This window comes from Mirounga leonina, unplaced genomic scaffold (genome assembly GCF_011800145.1).
Source record: "Mirounga leonina isolate KUSES-001 unplaced genomic scaffold, KU_Mleo_1.0 Mir_179, whole genome shotgun sequence".
In the NCBI taxonomy this organism is placed as follows: domain Eukaryota; kingdom Metazoa; phylum Chordata; class Mammalia; order Carnivora; family Phocidae; genus Mirounga; species Mirounga leonina.
Window position 1 is genome coordinate 5,487,304 of NW_023270466.1, and position 15,938 is coordinate 5,503,241.

At 39.9% G+C, this 15,938-nt stretch overlaps 1 protein-coding gene across 9 annotated transcripts in view; it reads left to right on the forward strand.

Annotated features, from left to right (window-relative positions):
• Window positions 1-15,938, forward strand: part of AOPEP (aminopeptidase O (putative)) — a 355,797-nt gene that overhangs the window by 15,881 nt on the left and 323,978 nt on the right. Inside the window, exon 1 of one of the 9 annotated variants that reach the window (XM_035024443.1) lies at window positions 4,393-4,724. The exons of the other annotated variants lie outside the window; for them this stretch is intronic. The gene's annotated coding sequence lies outside the window, so the exon portion shown is untranslated. Of the gene's footprint in view, window positions 1-4,392; window positions 4,725-15,938 lie in introns of those variants that run through there. 9 annotated transcript variants of the gene reach the window in all.

A 15,938-nucleotide genomic window follows, 5' to 3' on the forward strand; every position in this document is an offset into this window, starting at 1 on the left:
TTATTATATGAATACATGATTTTATCTTAAACAAATAGAATACAAACATGTAGTGTTGTTTAGTATAATGCAATTTTATTAAGTTTTATTAGATTAGGATTTAAATTTACTTTCCATTTGGTGTATGTGGAAGATTTTGTCACTCCTTAAAATGAAAGGACCTGTAAAATAATAGCAGCAGAATATGGTGTTGTTTAAGAGTGGTGGGGAAGCCTCTGGTGATAGTGGATGTCCATGCTTGTATGGGGATACAGGGATAGTTCTTGAGCTTTTTCAGTGTTGCTGGTCTCATTCAGCTTATGGGTTTAGAATATAATGCACTTTGCTGTGCTTTAAATGGGCATTTTTGGTCTAGACTTGGACTGTACTTGAGGCAGTAGCTAGGGTCGAGCCAGACCATATGAATCTAAATTTCAGTTCTGCCATCTAATAACAGTGAACTTAGGGAAGTATCTTAACCTCTCTAGGCTTTAACTTACTCATCTGTAAAATGGAGATGATATAGACCTCCCTAACTGGATAGTGAGAAGTAAATGAAATGTAGTTAATATGCCTTGCCTGTTTCATAGCAAGCACCCAATAGATGTTAGATGCAGTTGCTAATTGTTGTTCATACTAGTGTATAAAGGTCCAGTGCTTTCTCAAAGATTTCTGAATAGTCCAGAGGAGTTCTGAATTGAGTGAATCTCTGAAGGGGAAAGACTCTGGTCTCCCTATTCTCTCCAAGGCATTCTAGATTCATGATGCTTGCTTGGGACCAGCACATTCTAGGGAAGTTTTGGGTGAATGGCATTTTCCTGGCCAGCTATAGTCTAGATCTCTTCCACACTTTGTTCCCCAGAACCCCTGAAACGTGGAGTGTTTGTGGAATGGGAGTTTTTCTGGCATTTTTTTCAGAAGCTCATGGCTGAATGTGCAGAAACTCCATGGAAACACTGGAGTAGCAGAGCACTTTGAAAAATTGTACCACCTTATGCTATAGGAGAAAAGCAGTATATTTGTCTCAAGGGAGATACAGTAAAGGGCATGAAAAAAGAGTTTAAGTTACTAGGATGACAAAGTGGACTATATCTAAATCTTCATGAGTGCCATAAAACCATATTCAATTTTATATGATTGAGGTATCCATTCAACAAGTGTCTATTAAGCATTTATTCATAGTGCCTAGTTTTGTCCAGGAGAGAGTGTTAGGAAACCCCCTGGTTTTTGTTCCTAACACTGCTTCTCAAATCCAGGTAGGATCTTCATGCTCTTTTCCTGGTGGCTGATTTCCGGGGCTCATCCTGGTTTTCTCTCTTCTCAGAACTGCCTCCACCCACTCCTTTCCTGGGATTTTATTTTTCCCAAGACTGGCTGCAGATTGGCTACGCTTGCCTTAGCTTTCACCTTTCCTTGTTATCCCTGTAGTTATCTTCAGACCCTTTTGGGATTCAGGATTTTACTGTGAATCCTTATGGAAAAAATAGAAAAAGGCTAACAAAAGCAGAGTCATTTAAAGACTTGGAGTTTTTACAATGACAGTTACCAATTCAGTGCTAAGACAGTAACTGCTAAAATTGTAACTGAAAGACAATTAACAACTGGGGCTTCTGTCTTCCTTGTGCTAAACACGAAGCTCACCATATTCTATCTGTGATTCATCTCCCCCATTCCCCTGAAAATCCTTCTTTTCCAACACCAGTAGAGATTGATGAAATCAAGAAAGAGCCATAATGATCCTCCCTGATACCAAGAAGGTAGTTTGTATTTCCAAGGACCTCCTGCTAGGATGATAGTCTATTTTAATATGTACCCAGGATTTGTTTTAATCAGGTGACAGACATGGAGACAAACTGCCCTCAAAGAAGAGTTTATTATTTACAGTTCCCAAGAGGAGGGGGCACACCAGCAAGGAAGCACCAGGGTTGGTCAGGAGGCAGAAGGAGCAAGGGGAAAGCATGGGCATGAGCCTTTATTGTGGTTTCTGGAGGATGACAAGGCAGGCCAAAGTAAGCAGACTTAGGACTGGCTAGTTTGAGTGATTTTGGAGGGCTCTGGGCTGTAGGGGTGGTCCCTAGTCTTTGGTATCTTGCCCTGGGAGGAACTGGGGTGCGGGAATATTGGCTTGGTGTTTGAGGATTAAAGGAGGTGGTTGGGACTGTGAGCTCTGGATTGGTTGGTTTGTATATTAGCTGGCCCCAGTAGGGGTTATCTGTCTGGGATCAGCAAGGCTCCAAGATGTCAAAGCATCATCAAATACAGAAAATAAACATGATTAACAGACATTCTATCCACTGGAGTTGTACTTACCACAAAAGGGTTCTTTCAGCAGCATTTTCTTGTTGAATGATACAAAGAATGGTAAAGTGGCTCCCTGCAGTCCAGGAGTTTATAGTCTACCTTAGTAGATAAAGCCTGCATATATCAAATAGTGACTTGTCATGCAGAGCACAAGATTATGTACCAGAAAGATCTACAGAGTGCAATGGAAGTTCAGTGGAAGGGGAGATGGAGTGTCCTAGAAGCAGTAGAGGGCAGTGGTAAGAGGACAGGCTACTGGGTTCATCTGGCTTCATCATTTATTTGCTGTGTGGTTTTGAACAAGTTCTTTAATCCCTATGTTTTAGTTTCCTCATCTGCAAAATGAGTTTAATAATAATAGTCCTCATCTCATAGAGTTACCTGAGGAGTAAATGAGTTAATACGTAAGAAGTGCTTAGAACAAAGCCCAGCACTTAGTATTCAGTGTTAGCTGTTAGAACTGTGGAGAAAAGTTTGGTGGAGTGGATAGAATTGATTTTTACCTTAGAAGAGAGAGGGGAAGTGTTCCTTTTTGGGGCCTGGGTTGCTAAGTGGCTGGAAGTGAGCCTGACAAAGTCAGGAAATGGGAGGTTGGTTTGGTAGGATGAGACTGAAAAAATAGTAAGAGTTTTGAATGCTAAGGAGTGTGCATTTTTCTTTAAACAATAGAAATTCATTCGAAGTGTTTTGTTTTGTTTTTAGCAGAGACATGACATTAAATTTGTGCTTCCAGGAATAAGTCTTGTTAAGTATGGTTTTGGAGAGAGGAGAGGCTTGGTACAGAGTGTTTCAGACAGGATAGGTTAAGTTAGCATAGTAACAAACAGCTCTAAAACCTTTGTGGCTTTAAAAAAGTAAATGTATGTTTCCTGCTTATGCTGCCTGTCTGTCACAGCTCAACTGGGTGCTCTACTTATAATCATTCAGAGGTGTTCAGGCTGATAGAGGAGCCACCTAGCCACCATCTCATATTTGTTTGCCTTAAGAGAGAGGAGAGAGCACTCTGGAAGGTCGTGTAGTAGCAGTTAAATATTAAGCAATCACAGGCTTCCAGAAATTGCCATCCTTCCATGTTTGAGGGTTAGGGACCTGGGAAGAAGAACTGGAAATGTTTGTTAAAAGCACTAATGACTGCTCATCACCCAGGGAGACTCATTTAGAAGGTTGTTGTATCGTAGTTCAACTACGTGGTCTTGGTTTCTGGATCCGGGTTTTGCAGGCAATGTGGAGAAGAACTGGATAAAAGAAAGAATTTGAAGGAATAGAATTTAAAGGTTCATAATTGATTGGATAGAGTTACAGAGGTGGGAGGAGTCAAGATGAGACAGAACTTTTAGACCTAGTGGACGGTGATGCTGCCCTAACAGACAGAAATCGGGAAGCGGGTGTGTGTTAGTGAGTGATAGGGGGTCAGTCGGATGCCCTGCAGGCCTCCAGAGCCGTGCTCCCTGAGGACGAGTCTGCCAGCCAGTGTTACCATACACTGTGGTTAGTCCACAAGGAGATAAGTACAAAAATAGAGAGTAATCATTTGTAAACTATTATAGTAATTATTTTTCCCTTGTTATGGTTTATTCTTATTGTGCTTACGTTAAATCCGATAATAAAATAATTGGGCTTGTATTTTGTATGTTTTTTTACTTTTCTTCTTTTTGTGATTTGTTTTGATTATGTTTTACAAAAGTGTTGACCTGTAATGGGAAAAAATAACTAGCCCTTCACCACAGAGAGTTTGAGACGCATTGCCTTGGAGACAGGTGACAGGGACTGCTGGAGGTCAGGGGCTGAGCCCTTTCCATAAGGAGATTAGTCGAGTACTGGACATGTGAGCACAAGACAGACTCCAGAATGAGAAGAGGGCCCCAGATTAGGCTTTGGGGGACGTCCATTGTCTGGGGGCAGATATGTAAGAGGTGGTGTAGACTGTACAGTCTCCCAGGAATCATCAGAGGTGATGGGAGATTAGTAATGACAGATGCCACAGAGTCAAGGAAAAGAAGAACTGAGGTTAAGCTAGATTTGGCAAGAAGGAAGTCACTGTAAATGTTTAAAAATAAACTTTTTGTGAAGTGGTGTGGTCAGATACCAGATTTCAATTGTAAGAAATGTGTGATCATAAAATAGAAGAGGGTATGAACTGTTGGCTGGAAAGTTTGATAGCAAAACAATGGCAAAAGCTAGAATGGTAGCTGTTGGGCCAAGGACAGGAAAGCACATTTTGCTGTTACTAGAGTTTTGGTTTTTTGTTTGTTTGTTTGTTTTTGCTACAGGAGAATCTGAGTAGCTTTAAAGGCTCCCGTCAGCTGAGAAGTGGAGGCATAGATGTGGGAAGGAAGGAGAGGTGGCAGTGGTCCATGGCAGGGGCAGGAGTGGAGAGCAAAGGTGTGGAGTGAACCTGGGGTTGGGAATGGGTGCTGCCGAAGAGGAATAGTGCCGTGACCCAGGTAACTGCTGCCAGGTAGCAGACGGAGGGTGGTTAGAAGGGGAAATGGATGGGAATTCGCGAATGAACGGTGGGGCATCACGAGGGTGGAGCAATGATATGGTCCGAGTTGAGTGAGCAGGGACTCAGCAGCCCTAGTGAGGGCATCGGTGAAATGGCGTCCAGCCTAGGAAATTCAGCTTCTTACTCTAATCAACACTCAGTAAATATGAGTACTAAGTGACAGAGTAATGGGGGGAGTCATATAATCCCCAATCATGGTCAGAAGGAGAATAAAATTGTGATAAAGAAATGGACTTAAGATAAAATTATTTAATTAAACATATCTAATATTTAGAAACAGAATCATTATTTATTAAAAGTATGCAAAGAATACAAGTGTGATGTTTTAGTTACTCTAAACCTTGTAAAATTTGAGATGTATCTCAAAACTCCTACCTGTCAAAATCATCTGTTAACTAATTTCTCATTTTCATGGAGTTCTCTCTTCTTTTAAGTATTAGAATGGGATAAGAGCTGGGCAGAGATACAGGGTCTATTGTCTGTGCCCACTCCTCCCTTCCCTGACCAGATTATTCGCCCTCCACAGTCCTGTCCCAGCCCTCAGTTTCCCCCACACCTTTGCTGTTGTCTGTGATGGGCCTCTGGTGTTCCACGTGACATTGATATAAGGTAGCATGTCTTGTTACTCTGTAGCATTGCCATGTGGTAGAGGCCATGAGATAGCACTTAAGAACACTCTTAAGTCCAACTACTTGAGTTCAAATCTTGGTAATCTTGAGGGGCACCTGGGTGGCTCAGTCGTTTAAGCATCTGCCTTCGGCTCAGGTCCTGATCTCGGGGTCCTGGGATCGAGCCCCGCATAGGGTTCCCTGCTCAGCCGGGAGTCTGTTTCTCCCTTCCCCTCTCTCTCTGCCCCTCCCGCTGCTCACGCACACATTCTCTCTCTCTCTCAAATAAATAAAATCTTTAAAAAAAATCTTGGTAATCTTGTACACTTAGCTTCTCTGAACATCATTTCCTCATCTATAAAAGGGAATAGTAAGAATAAAAAACATTGCTGGGGATTAGGAGAGTTTCAGATACGTAAGTAAGCACTCAATAAGTATCAGTTATTTCTTCTTCTAGATAAAGTATCTCTAACAGATGTTTTCACTGGTTTTTAGTTTTCCATAAAACTAACAAATCAAGTTATTTGCCTCTGGATAATGGAGAGTTGTTAGTAGGTCTTGTGCCTTAAACAAGATGGCAAAGAGGTAAGAGGGAAGGATAAAGGGATTCCGTGAGGATAAAGTCAGCTTCTGGAGAGGTGTACCCACAGCAGGCTGTGTTAGGATTGATGAGTTCTTTGTTGTATTCAATTGACACATCTAACGATTTTGACACAGATAAGTTGTTTTCTAGTTTATGAAACCTTTAATTGTTGATAGTGCCAGGAAGCAGAACAGTGTTGATAAAGACACATCTAAGGAGGAATCAGACCTGTAGTTCAGCAGGTACATAACCTTTCCAGTGCCTTCGCTGGTCAGCCGCCATGGGGCAAGTATGACTTCTTGAGAAAGGGGTAGAAAAGTGAAATTTCCTGTTTTCTATAACCGTAATGTGTTCTCCCAGGAATCCTTTTGCCATTACTCTGCTGTAATTTAGTTTAAGTGACACTTTTTTTTTTTTAAAGATTTTACTTATTTATTTGACAGAGAGAGAGAGAGAGTGAGAGAGCGAGCCCCACAAGCAGGCAGAGCGGCAGGCAGAGGGAGAGGGAGAAGCAGGCTCCCTGCCGAGCAAGGAGCCCGATGTGGGGCTCGATCCCAGGACCCTGGGATCATGACCTGAGCTGAAGGCAGCCGCTTAACTGACTGAGCCACCTAGGCGCCCTTAAGTGGCACTCTTTAGAAAACTGAAACAAGCTCTACTTTGCAAGCAAGTAGCAATCAGAGGGATAAATTCTTTTCTCTTTGAAAATAGTGAAATCACTTCCAGTCTGATCTTTGCAACCCAATGCCTGCTGATAATGTGAGCATAAACACATTAGGCACCAAAGAGGAATGGCATCTGGATGCTGAGATAGGATCAGAAGAGCCAAAATCAACACAGGCTGCCATCAGGGAGGCTGAATTCCATCATATCAGATCATGTTCAAGCATAATTCAGGCTAGTCATATACTGATGTGAGTAAAATCAGTTTTGTTTTCAGTTTTCACATTTTAGACCTCTGCCCCCCACCCTTGACTGGTTATAATATATAAATCAAACCACAGCTGACAGTGATTTGCTTTCTTTATCCGGGAAAAGGCCTTTGACTCTGGTTCTGACTTGGCTTCATTGCGCTGATCTTCATCACAAGCACGTTCTATAATTCCCACAACAACATAAACTCCAGTTGTTGTGTTTTTTTCCCCCCACATATACATATCACAATAGTTCTTTCATTACATGATCACAAATTATATGCAGTCACCCTTCTATGCTTCATGAAAGCAGTAAATTTGAAGAAAAGAGAGGCTATTTAAAACTTGAGACCAGAGGCCACAGTTTATCTTATTTACAGTTTGGCTTAAAGATTAGTATTTAAGTTAATATCATACTACATGTGGTAATCCTGCAAAGTGCTACATATTTTTATTTATAGTTAAGGGACTAAAGCAAAATCCCCTTTTCAGTATGTTATCTTGCATTATTTACTCAGTGATAAATGACATTGCCTCGCAGGTATGAGTTTTGCAATGAAAGACCCTGTTGTAGCATATATTTATACAGGGGGGTATAGGCTGTTAGAATTAGGGTTCCAGAGGGAATTTAAACTCTGAATATCCTGGTACTTGTTCATTTAAAACATAGTTTAATGTTGTTTTAACACTGCTTTTTTACTCAAAGTAGAACAAAAATAAAAAGAAATGAACAAAAGTTAAAATGCTAGAAACCAAATAAAGTGACTGAAGGCATATTGGCATATCCTAACCTCCGAGATCAAAACTGTAGCAGAGATAAAGGTGATTTTATCTGATTGGCTTGTTTCTGCTGTTTAAAAATAACTTCGACTTTATTACCTGTTTCAGGCACTGATGAACCATTTCTATCAAATTGGTGAGATATGAAAATGAGGAGCTGAAAGAAAAGTTCTGAGGGGCCAGTTTAGTAATCGCTCAAACCTTTGAGTAGAAAACCTGCTCCATGCTATGTCAATGTGTCCACAATTCATGAGAATTTCTATTAAGGAGGGAAGGAGCCAGTCATTTTGGAGAGTGTTAATAGAGTATGTATTTGTTTTGAAATAGAATTAAAAATTTAAAAATAAATAAGAGGAAATACCAATTTTGAATAAAGTGGAAATTAGTTCAGGCCCCGCTTATTCAGAAATTTGGGTAACTTAAGCAGAAATAGGCTGCTGTTTTGCTAAGTACAAAAATAAGGACTTCATAGCAAATTATTATAAAATAAATAATATTTTAGGACTAATATATGTGAGGCAAGTGTGCTCCCCCAAATTCATTTAACACTTAAAAGATACCATTCCATTATTTTCTGGGCCTCCATTATTTCTTTTTTTCTTTTTTTTTTTTTTTAAAGATTTTATTTATTTATTTGAGAGAGAGAGCATGAGCAGGGGGAAGAGACAGAGGGAGAGGGAGAAGCAGACTCCCTGGTGAGCAGGGAGCCTGATGTGGGACTTGATCCCAAGACCCTGAGATCATGACCTGAGCCGAAGGCAGACGCTTAACCGACTGAGCCACCCAGGCGTCCCATGGGCCTCCATTATTTCTGATGAGAAATTGTTATTCTGATGAGAGACCAGTTGTCATTTGTATCTTTTTCCTCCTGCATGTAATATCATTTTGTACTGGCTACTTTCAAGATTTTTTCCTTATTTTTGTTTTTTATCAGTTTGACTATGTCGTACCTAGGTGTGGTTTCCTTTGTGTTTATCTTGCTTGGGTTTGTTCTCAGATTCTTGAATCTTTAGATTTATATCTCTCACCAAATTTGGAAAATCTTAACTATTCTAAAAATAAATGGTTTCTTTTGCAATACTTTTAGATTTACCAAAAGATTTGCAAAGATAGTATAGAGTTCCCATATGCATATGACATAGCTTCCCCTGATAACATGTTACATAACTATGGTATATTTGTTAAATTACAGAAGTAAATTGGCACAATGCTGCTAAGAACAGTTTTTGCACTAGTGTCCTTATTTTTTTTTTCCTGTTTTAGGATCCTGTCTAGGATACCACATACATTTTATAATACCCCCAAGTCTCCTTCAATCTATTATAGTTTTTCAGATTTTACTTGCTTTTCATTGCCTTGACATTTTTGAAGAGTACTGGCCAAATATTTTTTAGAATGTCCTTCAATGTGTGTTTGTCAGATGTTTTCTAAAGCTTAGACTGAGGTTATGGATTTGGGGAAGAATACTACAGAGGTAAGGTGCCCTTCTCATCAATTGAATCCTATCAGGGGATAATGATACCAACATGATTTATCACTGGTGATACTAACCTTGATAATGTGGTTAAGTTTTTGTCTGCCAGATTTCACTACTCTAAACTTAGTATTTTTTCTTACCCATTCTCTATTCTTTGGAAGCAAGTTACTAAGTGTAGCTCATACTCAAAAGGAAGGAAATTAAGCCCTACCCCTGCCTTCTGGAAGAGGTCATATCTACTTCTATTCTTTGGAATCCTTCTTTAAGGGAGGTGTACCCTCCCTCCCCATTTATCAATCATTTGTTTTTATCAGAATAGAGTTATAGGTTATTTATTTTATTCTTTGGGTTCTAATCCAATACCATCATTATTTTCCCGTTAAGATTGTTCTACCTTTGGCCATTGGAAGCTCCTGCAGTTAGTTCTTTTGTTTTTTTGAGATGCCCAATCCCCACACCACACTTTTTTTTTTTTTTTAACTTTCTCCCTTTTTGGGCAGATAGATTAGTAATCGCTCAAACCTTTGAGTAGAAGATGAGCCCAGAGCTTCTATATGATCTTGCATTTTTCCTGCCGCAATCCTAGAATCAGCCCCTTCTCCAAGGAGACCTGGTTCCTTTCATTGGAAAATGGTATTTAGGAACCATAATCTGGGTGCTGGTTGTTCTCACTGCTCACTGTTTTTAAGCATATTTTTTGCTGCAGCATTCTTATTCATCTGTCCTTCTTGGACTTAAATTCTATATGTGTTGAACCTTTGTCCCATAGGTACCTGAGGTTCTGTTCATTGATTCACATTTTTTCTCTGTGTTCTTCAGATTGTATAATTGCTATATAAATATTTTCAAGATCATTTACTCTTTCTTCTGTAATCTCTAGTTTGCTATTAAACTTCAGTGAATTTTTAATTTCAGATATAGTAGTTTTCAGTTCTTAGAATTTTCTTTTTTTTTTTTAGCAATTTCTATTTCTCTGCTGAGTTTTCCTTAGTTCGTTCATTATAGCATTTATGTCCTTAATTATAATACTAATATAATACTACATTAAATTCTTTGTTTATACTAATTCTAATATTTGGGTCCACTCAAGTCAGTTTCCATTGATTGCTTTTTCTTTAAGTATGGGTCATATTTTCTTATTTCTTTTTATATCTAATAATTTTTTATTTTATCTTGGACATTGTGATTGCTACTTTAATAGAAACTGGATTTATGTTCCTCTGAAGAGTTTTAATGTCTTTCTTGTATTAGCAGACAATTAACTCAGGTGAACTCAAACTTCCATATTTGGTTTCCCCGCAGTGGGCAGAGGAAAGCAGAGGTTAGTTCAGTACATTGAGCCATACTTGGACTATTTGGTCTGCCCCTAACATGGATGGTTCAGGGGTTCATTAGAAAATTGGGCAGTATATATGCAGAATATGGGGCTCATACCTTTTCTGAAGTTTTCCTTCTTTACCATCCAGGTGCTGAGTCACTCCTGAACTCTGTTCTCTGATTTTTTAGCCAGTAAGATTGCAAGTTTCAGTCTGAATTTTAGCTGCATATGGCCAACTAGGACATGCCCTCAGGTGAAAAACTATGACAAGGAAACTCAGTGCCATTCCCTTCTCTAAGTGTCAGCTCCCTATAGCTTTTGTCAGCTTTTTGCTCACTGTCACCTGCCTTCAGATTTTTGTTGTTGTCTAGAGTTTATCAGTGCTGCCAGTAGGAGGATTGGTCTGATAAAAGCTACTCTGCTATTACCAGAAGTGGTATTTTCCTTCATTTAAGAGGAAGAAGAATATTAAATGATCAAACAAAAAATGTAAAACTAAAACTGTTGAACTGTGAAGAAGTACTCAGTGCTATGAGATCTAATAATTGGGAAATTGACTTAATCAGTGAAGTCAGGAAAGATTTCCTCAAGGACATGGTCGGGAGAGAGAGAGTAAAGAGAATAGAAGAGGATTCCATATTGAATGAATGAGTAATATGGTCCAGCTTTCTCTGCATCTTGGCTTCTTTCTTTGCACATATTCTTATCCTCTCATTTTTTTTTTTTGAAGATTTTATTTATTTTATTAGATCATGAGCAGGGGGCGGGGTTAGAGGGAGAAGCAGACTCCCCGCTGAACAGGGAGCCCAAATGCCAGACTTGATCCTGGGGCCCCAGGATCATGCATGACCTGAGCCGAAGGCAGACGCTTAACTGACTGAGCCATCCAGGCACCCCCTCTCAGTCTTTAAGCATCTCTCTAGGCTTTTGTGATGATGAAAGGGAATCTGTAGCTATGGTGCCTATAAAGTTATGCAGCAAAGCATGCCCTGCATGAAAACTTTTTAAGCCAGGGGACTTGTGGGTGTGGACCATTTAATTGGTAAAGCAGGCTTCGTGGGCTTCTGGTCAGTATGATTAACTGAATTTTAAGAAAATCCCCCTTCCCACTTCAAGTATTTAGAAATGCTTTGTAAAGTACAACAACATACATACACCTATGAACACACACACACACACACACACATGCAAATTCACAACCAAGAAGGAGTTATCCTCGTTGACCAAAATGGGGGGGGATTATAAAGTCAGGATGATGAACAGGAGCCTAACCTGAGAGGTTCTGACAGAGGAATGAGAATAGGCTTAATAGCTGTAGGGGGGCAGGGGGGCGGGAAGGGGTCGGGACCCTGATACCTATCAAGGAAGAGGTACTTGACTATAGACCTAGTACATGTGGAGAACTGAAACTGAGTTATCTGTGTAAAGCTAGAAGCTGTGAAGGGGTGACTGGAGAAAGAAAATTCCATCACACTGTTTCAGTAGAGAGCCAAGGAGATTTGCTGTCTCCTCAGGGTTATACATGGAAAGAATTCCTCAGGCTGAAGGAGCACACTGAATCTTGAGCAAGCCAAATAAAAATAAATCCATATTTAGATACATTGATTGAAACAATAGAACATCAAAGATAATAAAAAAAAATATAAAAGCTACCAGGGGGAAAAAACATAAATATCAAGAAATGAAGATTGATACCAACCTTCTTATCCGAAAAAAGAGATGTTGGAATATAGTAATGTGTTCCAGGTGCTAAGTGAAAATAACTATCAGCCTAAGTGAAATAACTACTTAAGTAAAAAGGAAATTATATTTTCCCTAAATGACTATAACAGTATCTACCATCTCACAGGCTACTCTCCAGTACGATCCAGTGACTCCCCCGTTAAGATGTGAAGTTGAGTTCCCTGTCCTTAAATCTGGACTAGCTAGCTGTACCACTCTTTTGAAACCAATAGAATGTAGTTGACTTTTGAGGCTAGGTCAGAAGTCCTTTGGGACACTTGCTTTGGGAGCCACCAGTTGCCATATGAAATGTCCCAATTATTCTAAGACCTCCATATTAAAGAGGCTTTGTGTAGCTACTCTGGTCATCAGAACCCCCAGATAAGCCCATCGTCTAGCTGGGTACCACTGAGTGCTATAGTCCTATTCATAAGGTGGCCCAGCTGAGTGTTACCCAAATTCCTGACTCACGGAGTATAATCAGATGGTTGCTGTTTGAAGCCACAGAGTTTTGGGTTAATTTGTCAGGTGGCAGCAGTTAACTAGAGCAAAATTGAACCCTGACAGAAGGAATGGACTGTGTGAATCAGTCATGAGAAAGAAAGCTGGTAAACAAATACAAATAACTATTGACTTCAATTTTTCTAAGTTGGGTGAGGGTTGTTAAAAACAATGTGATACTGGGGCACCTGGGTGGCTCAGTTGGTTGAGCGACTGCCTTCGGCTCAGGTCATGATCCTGGAGTCCCGGGATCGAGTCCCGCATCGGGCTCCCTGCTCAGCAGGGAGTCTGCTTCTCCCTCTGACCCTCTTCCCGCTCATGCTCTCTGTCTCTCATTCTCTCTCTCTCTCAAATAAATAAATAAAAAATCTTAAAAAAAAAAAAACAAAAAAACAATGTGATACTGAGACACTGGCAACAATAATCTGGAAGCTGATAGAGAATGGGGAAAAGGAGAAACTGATGATAAAACTTCCTAGGGTCTTTGTATTATTCAAAAGACTACTAGAGATTGACCTGAAGTAAGCGTGTTAAAGAAAATAAATAGATTGTATAACTGATGAAGCAGTAGAGGGAAAAAACTCAGAAAAAATGCAACAAAAAGTAGAAAAAGTAAAAGCTGAGTAGCAAAGAAAATCATAGTAGATGGAAAACACAAAATAATTGGCTGAGAGATCAGTGCTGTTATAACAGTAATTATGATAAATGTAAATAAATTTACTTCAGTTATTAAAAATGATTATATATATATTTTAAAGATTTTATTTTTTTGTCAGAGAGAGAGAGCACAAGCAGGGGGAGTGGCAGGTAGAGGGAGAAGCAGGCTCCCTGCCAACCAAGGAGCCTGATGTGGGACTCGATCCCGGGACCCTGGGATCATGACCTGAGCCGAAGGCAGGCGCTTAACAACTGAGCCACCCAGGCATCCCGATAATTATATTTTTTAAATGCAGCCAAATGTTGCATTAAAAAGATATCCAAGGCAAAAGGCAAAACAACTCAGAGCAGTTAACAATAAAAATAAAAGGATAGAAAAGATACATCAGGAAAAAACAAACCAAAAGAAAGCAGGTGTGACAATACCAATCTCAGGCCAAATGGAATTTCTAGGTGTTTTATCCAGGAAACACTTGCACATGTGCACCAGGAGACATATATAAGGATGTTCATTGCAGCATGGTTTATAATAATGAAAAATTTAAAAGAATTTAAATACTAGCAGAGCAATGTATAGACAAATTGTAGAATATTCATATAGGGACACTAAGCAGCAGTTAAAGGAAACGAGCTAGATTTATGTGCATCTGTATGGTTGTATTTCAAAACCATTGCATGAAAGAAGTTACAGAATAATATGTCAGTGTGACACTTCTATTTTTTTTTTTTTTAAAGATTTTATTTATTTATTTGAGAGAGAGAGAATGAGAGACAGAGAGCATGAGAGGGAGGAGGGTCAGAGGGAGAAGCAGACTCCCTGCCGAGCAGGGAGCCCGATGCGGGACTCGATCCTGGGACTCCAGGATCATGACCTGAGCCGAAGGCAGTCGCTTAACCAACTGAGCCACCCAGGCGCCCCAGTGTGACACTTCTAAATACAAAATAATACATTTGTACTTCTAAGAGTCCTTCTAATTCTGAAATTATTTTATCAAATTTCACAGTAATAAGCTATGTTCCTATGCTTATATGCATTTGAATGTCTGAGGAGCTATGCTCAGAAACAGTATACTTTTCGGTATATAAAATAGCTGTCATTAAGAGCAATCACTGTATCCTACAGAATGAACACACTTGGAGTAGCAGAAAGCTGTCCTCCTCTGAACAAGTAGTCTGTAGAATTAAATATTTTGTAACTACTCATAGTGTGCTCAGTACTATATAGTAAGCATTTTTGCAATTTCTCCCTTTCTTTTGAGTTGCTTATAGGAAAAGAGATGTGGCATAGAGGGACAGGTGAAGGCTCAGTCGTTAAGCATCTGTCTTTAGCTCAGGTCATGATCCCAGGGTCCTGGGATCGAGCCCCGCATCGGGCTCCCTGCTCAGTGGGAAGCCTGCTTCTCCTTCTCCCACTCCCCCTGCTTGTGTTCCCTCTACGCTGTCTCTCTCTCTCTCTGTCAAAAAAATAAAATCTTAAAAAAAAAAAAAATTGAGAGCTATTTGGAGGAAGATGTTGGTTAACCGTAACTTTCTACTAAACCTATGTAAGCCAGAACCCCTATTCTGTGGATAACGAGAAATTATAAATGCCCTCAGATGTCAATTCCACAGATATTTACTGAGAACCTACCATGTGTAGGGCATTCTACTCAACGTGGTCATGCACACAGAGATGAATCAGGAATCCCTAGTTGCTTATAGACCATTGGAAGGTAGAGGTAGCTGCAAAATGAAGCAGGGTAAGTTGAGGGTCATGAGAATGATACACATGGCCTTGTAGCTGGAAAGGAGAATGAAATTACTCTCTTTAGAGGGATCTGGAATGGCTCTACAGAGGCTATTTTACACATTTGTAGATGTGTGCATTTCTGTTTGGGTGACTGAAAGTGGCAAGGCAGTTTCTTCCCCGTGCCATAACTCTGTTTAGTATTTGATCCTCCCTTCCTCCCCCCTCCTCCCGCCTTTCTCAAGAAAAATATTGCTGTACATTAATTCTTTTGAAGCCTTTAATGGTGTTGCTGAGACAATCATTTAAGCATTTAAAATACATAGCACGTAGTACACTTATTTTAGAGGCAGCAGTGGTTAGCCACTGGAAACTAACCATTGGGTTTGATAAAGGGGGGAATTTTATATGTTATGGCTTATGACAGAATGGAAAAATGCTTCAGTGAGACAGGCTGGCATTTTAAATTGGAGCACAATAATGGCAAGAAGTGCTGAAGTCAACAGACTGCTTAGAAATATGGTTACTATTTGCTGAGAGAGGCCTTACAAGGTGGCCACATACAAGCATTTGCAACCAGTTAGTTCAGTTCTTCCCTAAACATGGGAAGTGACCCTGATTGACGTCAGTGAGAGTTGTATACTTGCAGGGAGAGGAGATTCAGGTCATCTAAGAAGCCAAGGCAAGGAGGAAATAGGTGTAATAAGCAACGAGTTCTAACAGACTCACACATTATACATAACTTAGGTTGGAAACCAGACAGAGGTGACCGTGATCTGAATCTCCTGGGGCTGGCCCCAAACTTCTCCTTTTACCCCCAAAGCTATTAGAATATGAATTGAGTCTAGTCCACACAACTTGAAAAT